Source organism: Bidens hawaiensis, unplaced genomic scaffold, assembly GCF_021521415.1.
Source record: "Bidens hawaiensis isolate Kalapana, Puna unplaced genomic scaffold, B.hawaiensis_p1.1 tig00001461_1, whole genome shotgun sequence".
Lineage (NCBI taxonomy): Eukaryota > Viridiplantae > Streptophyta > Magnoliopsida > Asterales > Asteraceae > Bidens > Bidens hawaiensis.
In genome coordinates, this window is record NW_027491082.1 from 625,041 (window position 1) to 635,668 (window position 10,628).

Consider the following 10,628-nt stretch of genomic DNA (forward strand, 5'->3'; position numbering starts at 1 on the left):
TGGGCACCGTGGTTGCAATCAAGCTTGATGTTCCTTTAATGGGGGATTATTTTAAAAATAAAGTTCTAAAATCATGGTATAAACATACCTAACTATTATGTGTTTAATTTTTTTTAACATCAAATCTGCACCTTTGCTACTTCTACACTGCTTCAAATTACTATACCTCATGCTTGAAGTTGAACACAAGATCTCTCATTTAAGAGGCAGAAGCCTATAACAAATTAGCAAGTGAGCTAAGTATATTTAAAATGGAAATACCAAAAGTAGACAGCTCTTATCAAAGTCTTTAAAAAATAGATATGAAAACTTTGCACAACCAATATATGCATTGGAGTTGCCCACATAAGCTCCTTGGACATCTCTAGGCATCAAATGAGCCAACTTTTCTTCTTTTCAATATTAGTTGGCACAACTTGATCATAACATGTGTTATTGCTTGGCTACCTTGTTGCCTTAATTTGAATAAGTAGGCTACACATTCGCCTTGACTGACATGACTACAACGATGCCCGCCAGTTCTGACAAGACAACTCCCTAGCTTAAATTTGAACCGGCAACCCAGGCTGACTCTAAATAAGATGGTTGGACTAGAAAGGTGCCTAACACTCAGTTCATAGGCTCTATGGGTGATCGGTTGGTTAGGTTGTGATGGTGCATGACCACCATCACCTAGGCTGTGCCGGTGCCGGACTTTAGGCTGTAACGATGCTTGACCATCATCGCCTAGGCTGTAACGTCGGTCTCTTTATATTTTCACATATATGAAAATAAAATTAATCCAATAAAATTAAGACGTATATAACTAGATTTAAATTGAATAATGAAATGTAATGCTAACATAATTAAATATAAACTGAATAAAAAAAGATATATTGATTGCATTGCATATATAATTCATCAAGGTTTCTTGCATCATTATTGATCAACGACTCAAAATCCAGACAAGAAAACAAATTATTCTTAGTTTCTTACCATAGCAAATGTACACATTCAATTCAAACAAAACCATTTAGATAGAAATACTATTTGGAACTCCTTGACCAGTCACACCAGGTTCTGAATATGGCTTCAAGAGGTTATATGGCACAACACCAACTCCATTTCTGTTCTTGAGGTTCTCGTCAGCATTCCTTGCATCAATAATTCCTTCTAACTCCTTCAATCTCCCTGCAAATCTTTCATAAGCAGCCTTAATCTGAGGTACTGCCTCGTAAGTTAGTTCCTTTGTCGCCCCAATATATTCCTCATCGGGCGAATGGTTCGATAACACATCCAAAACTGCCATAATTTTGGTAGCTTGAATCTGAGAAGGAAGTGCAGACAAAAGCTCATCTTCAGGCCTACGTTTAAAGGCTTCCCATTCATCCGCAGTTGGGTCTTCACTTGGTATCTTGACCCGGGCTATTGTGGCCCGATTAGCAATGTAACCCGCGTAGTCATACTGCCTGAAGTTGACTGCTGCATGGTGGCCTGATGCTACCCATATAATTGTTGTGACAATACCGACAAGGTCTTTTGCTATGTTGAGAACCGGCCACCAAGGTTCGTCTTTCTTGTCGGCGTGACCCTTTGTTCGAATCTCGGTCCACCATGCTTGAAGCTCTTCATCGCATTTTATGAGATGGTCTTCTGGGTAGTAATGGTTCACGTAGTCTGTAACCCACTCTTTGATGATATCCCAAAGAACTAAACCGTCATTTGCGTAAGGGTAGTCTTCTATAAATAGCTTCAAACCATGTGGTGAATTTGGATCTTCCTCAGCCAGACCCCTTGAAATAATAATATTTAAGAAATTTGATAAGTTAACTCAACACATAGAATGAAGCTAGCTTCAATAGTATAATTGTGGTCCAAGACATTCATACTTTTTATAAATAAATATTATGATACTAGATTATAACATTTTAATTACAATCTTCTTATGAAGTATTGTATTATAGCTTTTATGCACAACCTTTTAACATATCAAAAAAGTCGAAATCATGGGTGGCTGGTGTCACCAAGGCTCTTTTGGAGAGCGCAATCTAACCCGGTCAACCTATCTTAAACACCGATTATATTTGGCTATTATTTATTTAGTACTATAGCAAAAGTTGAGTTACCTGGCGATAAGGTCAGCTGGCAATGCTTCTTGGTCGAAACGCCATGCTAGACCGTATACAGCTGAACTCATCTCAATAGCATACTTCCCGGGTGAAAAGCCGCCTTCGATAACTCCATTAGCATTTATGAGTGATTCTCTAGCCAAAGCATTAATCTCCATAGTGTACCGGAAATGAGGGTGTAAGAGATTATGTATTGGATGCATTTTGCTAAGCTGACGATTGGTTGCAATTATATACGGTTCAGTACAACAATGTGTTCTCAACCTGAAAATTATACGATCTCTAATTATAGCAATATAGTTTAAAAAGATTGAATTTCAATAAAGTTGGATGGGCTCTAGCTTACCAGTGACTAACGAGTTGATGGTAGCCGCTATCATGAGCAAGAACATGTATCTTAGCAAGCTTCCATAGCCACATACCGGTTGCATCCCAACATGGAGTGAATACTTGTTTCCATTGAGGTTTGTCATCGCTAGGTGGGCGAACCAACTCAATGGCTAGTGGCCTCAATGTTCCGGTTGGAGTAAGGTACAAAAGAGTTCTTGATCCATATAAAGTTGTTTTGAAATTCTTTTGGGATCTAACTTTGTTGACGTAAGGCAGAAAGATGTCATGATAATCTAGTATGTAGAGTTTTTTGTTCTCTAATGCCTGCATATGATTTTGGACTCCATCATTGATAATTTAAAACTTTCAAGTTGTTTACTAATTCTAGCTAGTTTTTAGATAACGAATTATACCTCCCCAAGCGAGCAAAAGCCTCTGATCGCTCTCTCAACAATCTCTTTGGTTATTGCCGATTCAGGGGGACCGTACACCTTAGGGTCAAGATTACTCTTTAGAGGCCATTCCTGCTCACATATATAGATTTTACAATTTAAGATAATGAAACATATTCTTGCATATATTCGTAATGACTAGGAGTTGATCCAAGTACTAGCTAGAAACTCGTATATGGACCAGCAGATAGAAGAAACATTACAAGATAGGCTCAAACTTAAAAAGAGCATGAATTAGGATGCAGGTGAAGTTACAAAGCCTCTAATAGCGGACGTAAGGTCTTGACGAGTCAGATCATGCAATTGTTGGGTTAGAATATATCCAATTGTCATTGTTGTAACTCACATGTTTATTTTAGTTCTTGTAGTATTCAATTGTCATTTAGCGAATTTGGAAGTTCTAGACAAATTTATAAAACCCTATAATAAGGACCAAAAGTAATGTTTTAATTAAGCATTCAGTTTTATATCCATTTTTTTATAGGATTCTTCCAGCCTATTTTCTTGCTTCCGCTATGCGTCTTAAAGCTTCTCTCCTCCATGTAGGCGTCACTCTCTTGGCGATAGCTAAAACACTCCAGTTGGTGTTGCTCTTAAGGTGTGAGTGATTGTGTTATGAAGCTAATTGAAAACATACCTTTACCAAGGTTATACTCAAAGGATTAAGACCGGCAAGGGTTTGGCGGTCAAATTCTGCATCCTTCATCCAAGCAAACTTATCTCCTGCAAATCATCAAACATAAAATCTTTAAAATTTTAAAAAAGAAGACATATTAAATAAATAAGAGCCTGTGTATCCAAGAATTAGAGAGTTGTAATTACTGTCAATGATTGCAGGAGTCTCATAAAGCAAGACATTATTTTGGGCATCTTCTATAGACTTTAAAAGTCTTGGTAGGACATTCCCAAGAAACACCTTGCTATCTATAGTAGGAAGATTAACACCCTCATTGAACAAAGAATCAATGGTTGTGAAGTACGGGAACCCGAGATCTTGGTCGAGGATAGTCGTTTCCAACGTAGTATGACTGCCTTCAGCACTGAAGCTACAGTCTTGGTATTAAACGTTACGTTCTTTACTTCAGAAAAGGTTTCATCCCTTGGCACATAAACGTCACTGCTTCTTGATTCTGATAATGGATCTGCATTTGCAATCAAATGTTGATTTGGAATTATTAGTTATTACATTCAATGAACTCAAAACATAAATTCAAATAAATTATGTCCTGTATTGGTTGCAAAGATAAATGAGTAATAAAAGTTCGTTTTGCTGTTAAAATAAAATAAATAAATTTGAATACCTGTTTTAGTTGGTGCTCGGCCAGTTTTGCAACGCCTAGGGTAAGGGCGTTCTTTACCGCCAAGCACTGGGCGAGCCGAATCTTCCCCCTTGTCGGGGTCGCCAAGATCATTATAAACATCGTAATCATAAATTCTATCTTCCTTTTCCCGAGGTTGATCAGGGGCACCATCTCCGCGAAGAATTGCTAGTTCCTTCTCTCGGTAAGACTTGAGGCCGCTTGGCGTCTCCGATGGTAGGCATGCTACCTGCTCACACGCAAGAAAACGCAGTTAATAAACAAGTATGAGGTTATAGAGTTAATCCGATAAAATGTTTGAATAACTTTTAGTAAGACATTTCAGTAACACATCTTTTTATAATTGTTACGTTATGTTACAGTTTTCACATATTCTTAAGCAAGTCACCTCATTTTATCCTTTTGATAACTTTATTGTATTTGATGTGTTATGCGATTTGATTAATATTTTTTAAATGAATTATTTATTCATAACTATGAAAACATTTTTAAATATGATTTGAAATACAAAATAATAAAAATGTATCTAATTATTGTTACTAAATTTAAAATCTAATAATTTTGATAAGAAAATCTATAATAATTTATAATTATATATTTTTCAATGTTCTATAAAAAAGATATATTTCTTAGTCAAAGGGGTAAAAAGAATAATTAAATTATTCTTTTAGGTTCAGAGATGATAAAGAAGGAAATTAAAGAGGCATAGTGAAATAGTATAGCGAATTAAAATGCTTTAGGCAGGCCCTGGATCCACAGCATGAAGGCGGTACCCTCGACCTACTATCAGTGTGTGAAACTCCCAAGTCCCTAGGGAGTCATCAAAATTGAAAGTGATCAGCAAGATGCCAAGGAATGTTATGCTTCATCAATGAAGTGGACTACAAAGCCTACTCAAGCATAGCAATTACAGCAACAACCAGGGAAGGTCCTGCAAGCAAGAGAGCAGATGTAAAGGAAGTATCTTTGGATCCTCAGGATACTGAAGTCAAAGTATTGTTAGGAAGAAGTATTCCTGGGGATATCGAGATGGAATTGATATCCTTTCTAAAGAAAAGAGCTTCTACCTTCGTCTGGAAACATGAAGATATGACAGGTATATCTAAATCTATAATCACTCATAAACTTGGTATACACAAATCTTTGAGGCCAGTACATCAAAATCGACGGAAGTTTGCTCCTGAGAGAAACGCTATTATACAAGAAGAGGTGCAGAAGCTGCTCAAAACCAAGATGATAAGAGAAGTCCAATATCCTAAATGGTTGGCCAATCTAGTTGTTGTCCAGAAGAAAAATGGAAAATGGAGAGTGTGTGTGGACTTCACGGACCTAAATAAGGCCTGCCCAAAAGATCCATTTCCACTCCCACACATTGACTCAATGGTGGATGCAACTGCTGGCCACGAACTGCTAACTTTCATGGACGCATCCTCAGGATTTCAGCAAATTCAAATGGAACCATCAGATCAAGAAGACACAGCCTTCATGACTCCCACAGGTATATACTGTTATACTGCAATGCCTTTTGGACTTAAAAATGCAGGTGCAACATACCAGAGGTTAGTCAACATGATGTTCAAAGACCAACTGGGGGGCACGATGGAAGTCTACATAGATGACATGGTGGTAAAGTCAAAGAAGGCCGGGGATCATCTGAGACACTTGGCAACAGCATTTGATATCCTGGATGAATACAACATGAAGTTGAATCCAGCCAAGTGTCACTTTGGGGTCAAAGCAGGAAAATTCCTGGGATACATGGTCACCAAAAGAGGGATAGAAGCAAGCCTAGAGCAGATCAAGGCTATCCTGGATATCAAATCATCAAGAAATGTCAAAGATGTCCAAAGATTAACCGGAAGAATAGCTGCTCTCAATAGATTCATCTCAAGATCTTCAGAGAAGTGTAAAGACTTCTATGATATCCTGAGGAAGAATCAAAAGTTCGAATGGGGAGAGAAGCAAGAAAGGGCATTGGTATCCCTGAAGGAATACTTATCCTCAGCACCACTCCTGATGAAGCCAATTGATGGTGAGCCATTATCCATGTACCTAGCCGTTTCCGGGAGTGCAATCAGTGCTGTCTTGGTCAAGGATCATGAAGGTCAACAACATCCAATATATTATGTAAGTAAAAGTCTACTAGATGCTGAATCCAGCCGTTTTGAGAAAACCGGAAATGTCAGGTAGGTTGGCAAAATGGGCTGTGAAACTTAGTGCATACGATATCTTGTATGAACCAAGGACAACCATCAAGTCTCAAGCACTCGCCGACTTTGTGGCTGATTTTAGCCAAGATATAATTGAAGAAGTTGAAAAAGAAGTTCAGCAATTGGAGGTCAAGGAAAGTTGGACCCTACATACTGACGGTGTCTCCAACATAAGAGGAATAGGTCTAGGTATCCTGCTAAAATCGCCACAGGGGGACATTATACCTCTATCTATATCTTGTGAATTTCAGGCTACTAATAATGAGCAGGCTACTAATAATGATGCTGAATATGAGGCCTTAATAGCTGGTTTGCAATTAGCTAAGGATATGAAGGTCAGGTATCTTCAAGTTTACGGTGATTCTTTGTTATTAGCTAACCATTTCAATGGCTCTTATGCAGCGAATGCAGAGAAATTAGCGAAATATTTAGAAATAGTTAAGCAATTAGCTATGTATTTCGAGACATTTGACATAGTGCAGGTACCAAGAGAAGAGAACAATGAAGCAGATGCCTTAGCAAACTTGGCATCAACTCTCAAGATACCAGGAGATGTCAAGATAGCTATCGTGCATATCTTGACTCCAGCAACAAAGGAGAACCTCGAAATCTTAGAAACTTCAAATTCTAAGGATAATCCAGCATCTTGGACCAATCCCATATTACGGTATCTTCAGGATAACGAGATCCCAAAAGGAGAAAATCCCAGAGCATTCCGAATGAATGTAACCCAGTATATTATCCTAAATAATGTATTATATAGAAAATCTCTTGCAGGTTCATACTTGAGATGCTTGGAATATCAAGAAGCACAAGAAGTTCTCAAAGACATACATGAAGGCGATTGTGGAAACCACACTGGGGGCAGAGCCTTAGCATCCAAGATACTAAGAACATGCTACTTCTGGCCAACAATGAAGAGAGATGCAATGGATTTCTCCAAGAAATGTGATGCTTGCCAAAGACATAGCAACATATTGCATCAACCAGCTGAACCATTATATCCTATCATATCCCCATGGCCATTTATGAAATAGGGAATGGATATTGTGGGAAAGCTACCCAAAGCTCCTGGTGGAAAGGTCTTTATGCTGGCCATGACTGATTACTTCTCCAAGTGAATCAAAACAGAGGCATTTGTCCAAATTAAAGAAAAAGACGTGATCTCATTCATCAAACGCAACAACCTGACAAGGTTTGGTATTCCAGCTGAGATCGTTTGCGACAATGGATCACAATTCATCGGAAGAAGAACAACCAACTTTTGTGAAAGTTGGGGTATCAAGATGGTGACCTCAACCCCAGTACATCCTCAGGCTAATGGTCAAGCAGAATCCAGTAACAAGATCATCATCAACAACCTGAAGAAGAAATTGGGGTCCAAGAAGGGAAGATGGGTTGAAGAACTACCATTTGTTCTTTGGGCCAATTGAACCACTTCGAAAAATGCAACGGGACAAACACCTTTCTCCTTGGTGTTTGGGGCCGAAGCTGTTATCCCAACAGAGATGGTGATCCTCACAGCAAGAACCAGCATCCAGGGTACTGAGTCCAACAACAAAAATCTTACCTTAGATTTGGATACCATTGATGAACTCAGAGTTCTCGCCAGAATCAGAATGGCTGCATACCAACAAAAAATAGCCAAGTCCTACAACAAGAATATCAGAATTCGAAGATTTCAAGTAGGAGACATGGTGTTGAGAAACGCATTTCAGAATACCACTAACCCAGCAGATGGAAAGCTAGCTCCAAAATGGGAAGGTCCTTACCTAATAGACTCGGAGGCAGGAAAATGGGCCTACAGGTTAGTCACTTTGAAAGGTGTTCCTATACCAAGAGCTTGGAATGCCATCCACCTCAAGGCGTATTTTTGTTAGAATACTTAACTGGTATGTTCGTATCCTCAGGATAAAGGTATGTTCCCTCATCTATTTTTACATTTTTTGAACTTTATTATCTCTCAATCAAGTTTACTGACTTAAGCATTGGAGGGGTGTTAACCAGGCTAACACCCACCCCTCATCAAGAGCTTAGTGTTTTGCAGTTATCCTAAGGATGTGTTATCTTGACAACAGTTAGAGGCTAATCACCTCCCAAACGAATATGATATCCCTGATATCCCTCAAGGTTTAAAGGTCTTCACCTTTCCAACGAACGCCAGGGGCGCACGAATAAGATATCCTGGATATCTCAAATGGTTTAAAGGTCTTCACCTTTCTATCGACGCCTGGGGCGCACGATGATTCGGGTATAGTTCGAGGCAGGCTGACCAGACCAGCTGACAATCCGTCTGTTGTTGGCTATATACCGAATCCTTAAGATAAGTGGCAGACGTGTCACACAAATGGTTTATAACATTTTCATGTTATCTAAGGTTTATAACACTTTCGTGTTATCTAAAGTCTTGGCATAATCATACCCATGCGTTTGGGACCTTCCCCAGTTTTATCTCAAGCTTAGACATTTTCATGTCTCTTAAGTAAAGTTCTAGTCGCCAGTAAAAAGGCTTTATCGCCAGTTAATGGGCCTTGTTTCCAGAATTGTCTAACTTTGTTTCGACAGATTGCTAAGAAGGTTACTAAGTTGTTTTTAACTTAACAACATCCCAGAAGCTTGATATTTAAAAATGTCAACAATTGGGGACATAACATGTAAGCCTATCAGATTTATAAATAATCTCTATAAAGGTATTCTTTACACTTAGTTTTATTATACAATTCATATTTCAAGGTATGATCTTTTGATTTGATTGTGATAACTCACTCAAGACATAAGGATTTGTTATCCCTAAGATATTTTATACCTAAAAAATCTCAAATACATGTTTTCCAAAAATTATATAATCTTTGAGATATTTTATATACATTATCCTAAAGGTGTTTTATTAAAAGTCCTAAGGATAGAGTTAACTGGTGATATAATTTTTAAAAATATACAAGAAGTATATCCTCAGGATACTTTATCTTCAAGGTATCTAATTTCAAAAAGATGAAAATGTTTCATAAACATATTCTGATCAAAACTTATTCAGATAAATTATCTAAAAATGGCATACGTGCAGAACACAATGATTAAACCAAAAGATTGTGTCATTTCTAACGTTAAGTGCAGATAAACAAAAAGACAATGCCTAGGCTTGATCTTCAACAAGTGGAAGATCCCTCCACCAGGCATCATCATACAGTTATGGTCCAGAAGACATAGGCTTCGTCTTGAAATTCAAGATCCCTCCACCTATGTCTCCCTATTGTCAGATATCCTAAAGCATACTATTGTTCAAGACAGAAAAAAGTAAATTGTTCAACAGCCATTACAACCCAACATTAGACCAACAGACAAAAACACATAAAAAATTGAGCTCAAGCCTTTTCTTTACCTCTATCATCGCCCAATTGCACATCATCACCAACCGCCTTCACTACATCCTTGATAGCCACCTCCAGGGCCTCTTCCGCAGCCTTCTCTGCTCCACTAGGACCAGCATCCTCCACCTTCTCCCCACCAAGCTCAGCCAGTATCTTCTCCTAATCAGCTACATCCCAGAAAGGAGTGTCCAGACCAGCATCCTTCGCCCTCTTTAGCCATCTTGAGCCGGGATTGGAATACAGAAACAGCAGCAGACTTCTTCGCCTCCTCCATAGCATCATAAACCTTTATCAAGCATTCCGCCTCTTGATGAACCAATTCCTTCTTGACCAGTGACAACTCCAGTTTCAGGTCATCTACTTCTTTGGTCTTCTTATCAAGAAGACTGGTCTTTGTCACCCCCATCTTCATCAGTTCAGAGATATGAGTATGGGCTTCATGGAGTTCAAGGCTCATGGAGACAAACCGGGAGGAAAGATACTCGAGGCCCTACAAGGATAAAGATTCCCCAATATAAGTTACTCTCGGGATATGAGAAATCATGACAAATGTTGGGACCAGGATCTTTGATCCTCGGAAATCAAGTATCGTTAGCAACAATCAGCAGGACTAAGGATCCTTTGTGGTTCAAGGATCCTCAACAGTCGATTTCAGTTATATTCTAATCTATTTTTTGCAGGTATAAAACGTGCTCACTAGAATTCCTACTATTACAGACGAAGTGTTTTACTGAGTCTTCCCTTCTCGTCCACGCTTCAAAGACGTTCAAGTTGAAGAAGTAAACAAATGTGGCCGTGATTATAACATAAGTAGTTACTAGCCGTTATAACTTACTTGTAT

General features: G+C 38.6%; 1 pseudogene across 1 annotated transcript; it reads right to left on the reverse strand.

Moving 5' to 3' along the window:
- Positions 1 to 974: 974 nt before the first annotated feature.
- LOC143578272 (linoleate 13S-lipoxygenase 2-1, chloroplastic-like) lies at positions 975 to 10,193 on the reverse strand (annotated as a pseudogene). Its single transcript, XR_013143230.1, has 10 exons — positions 10,029 to 10,193; positions 9,799 to 9,946; positions 7,990 to 8,042; positions 4,192 to 4,441; positions 3,713 to 4,032; positions 3,528 to 3,613; positions 2,852 to 2,962; positions 2,455 to 2,762; positions 2,106 to 2,372; positions 975 to 1,772 (listed from the first exon to the last, which is right to left on the reverse strand). The product of XR_013143230.1 is annotated as a linoleate 13S-lipoxygenase 2-1, chloroplastic-like (transcript).
- Positions 10,194 to 10,628: the final 435 nt, after the last annotated feature.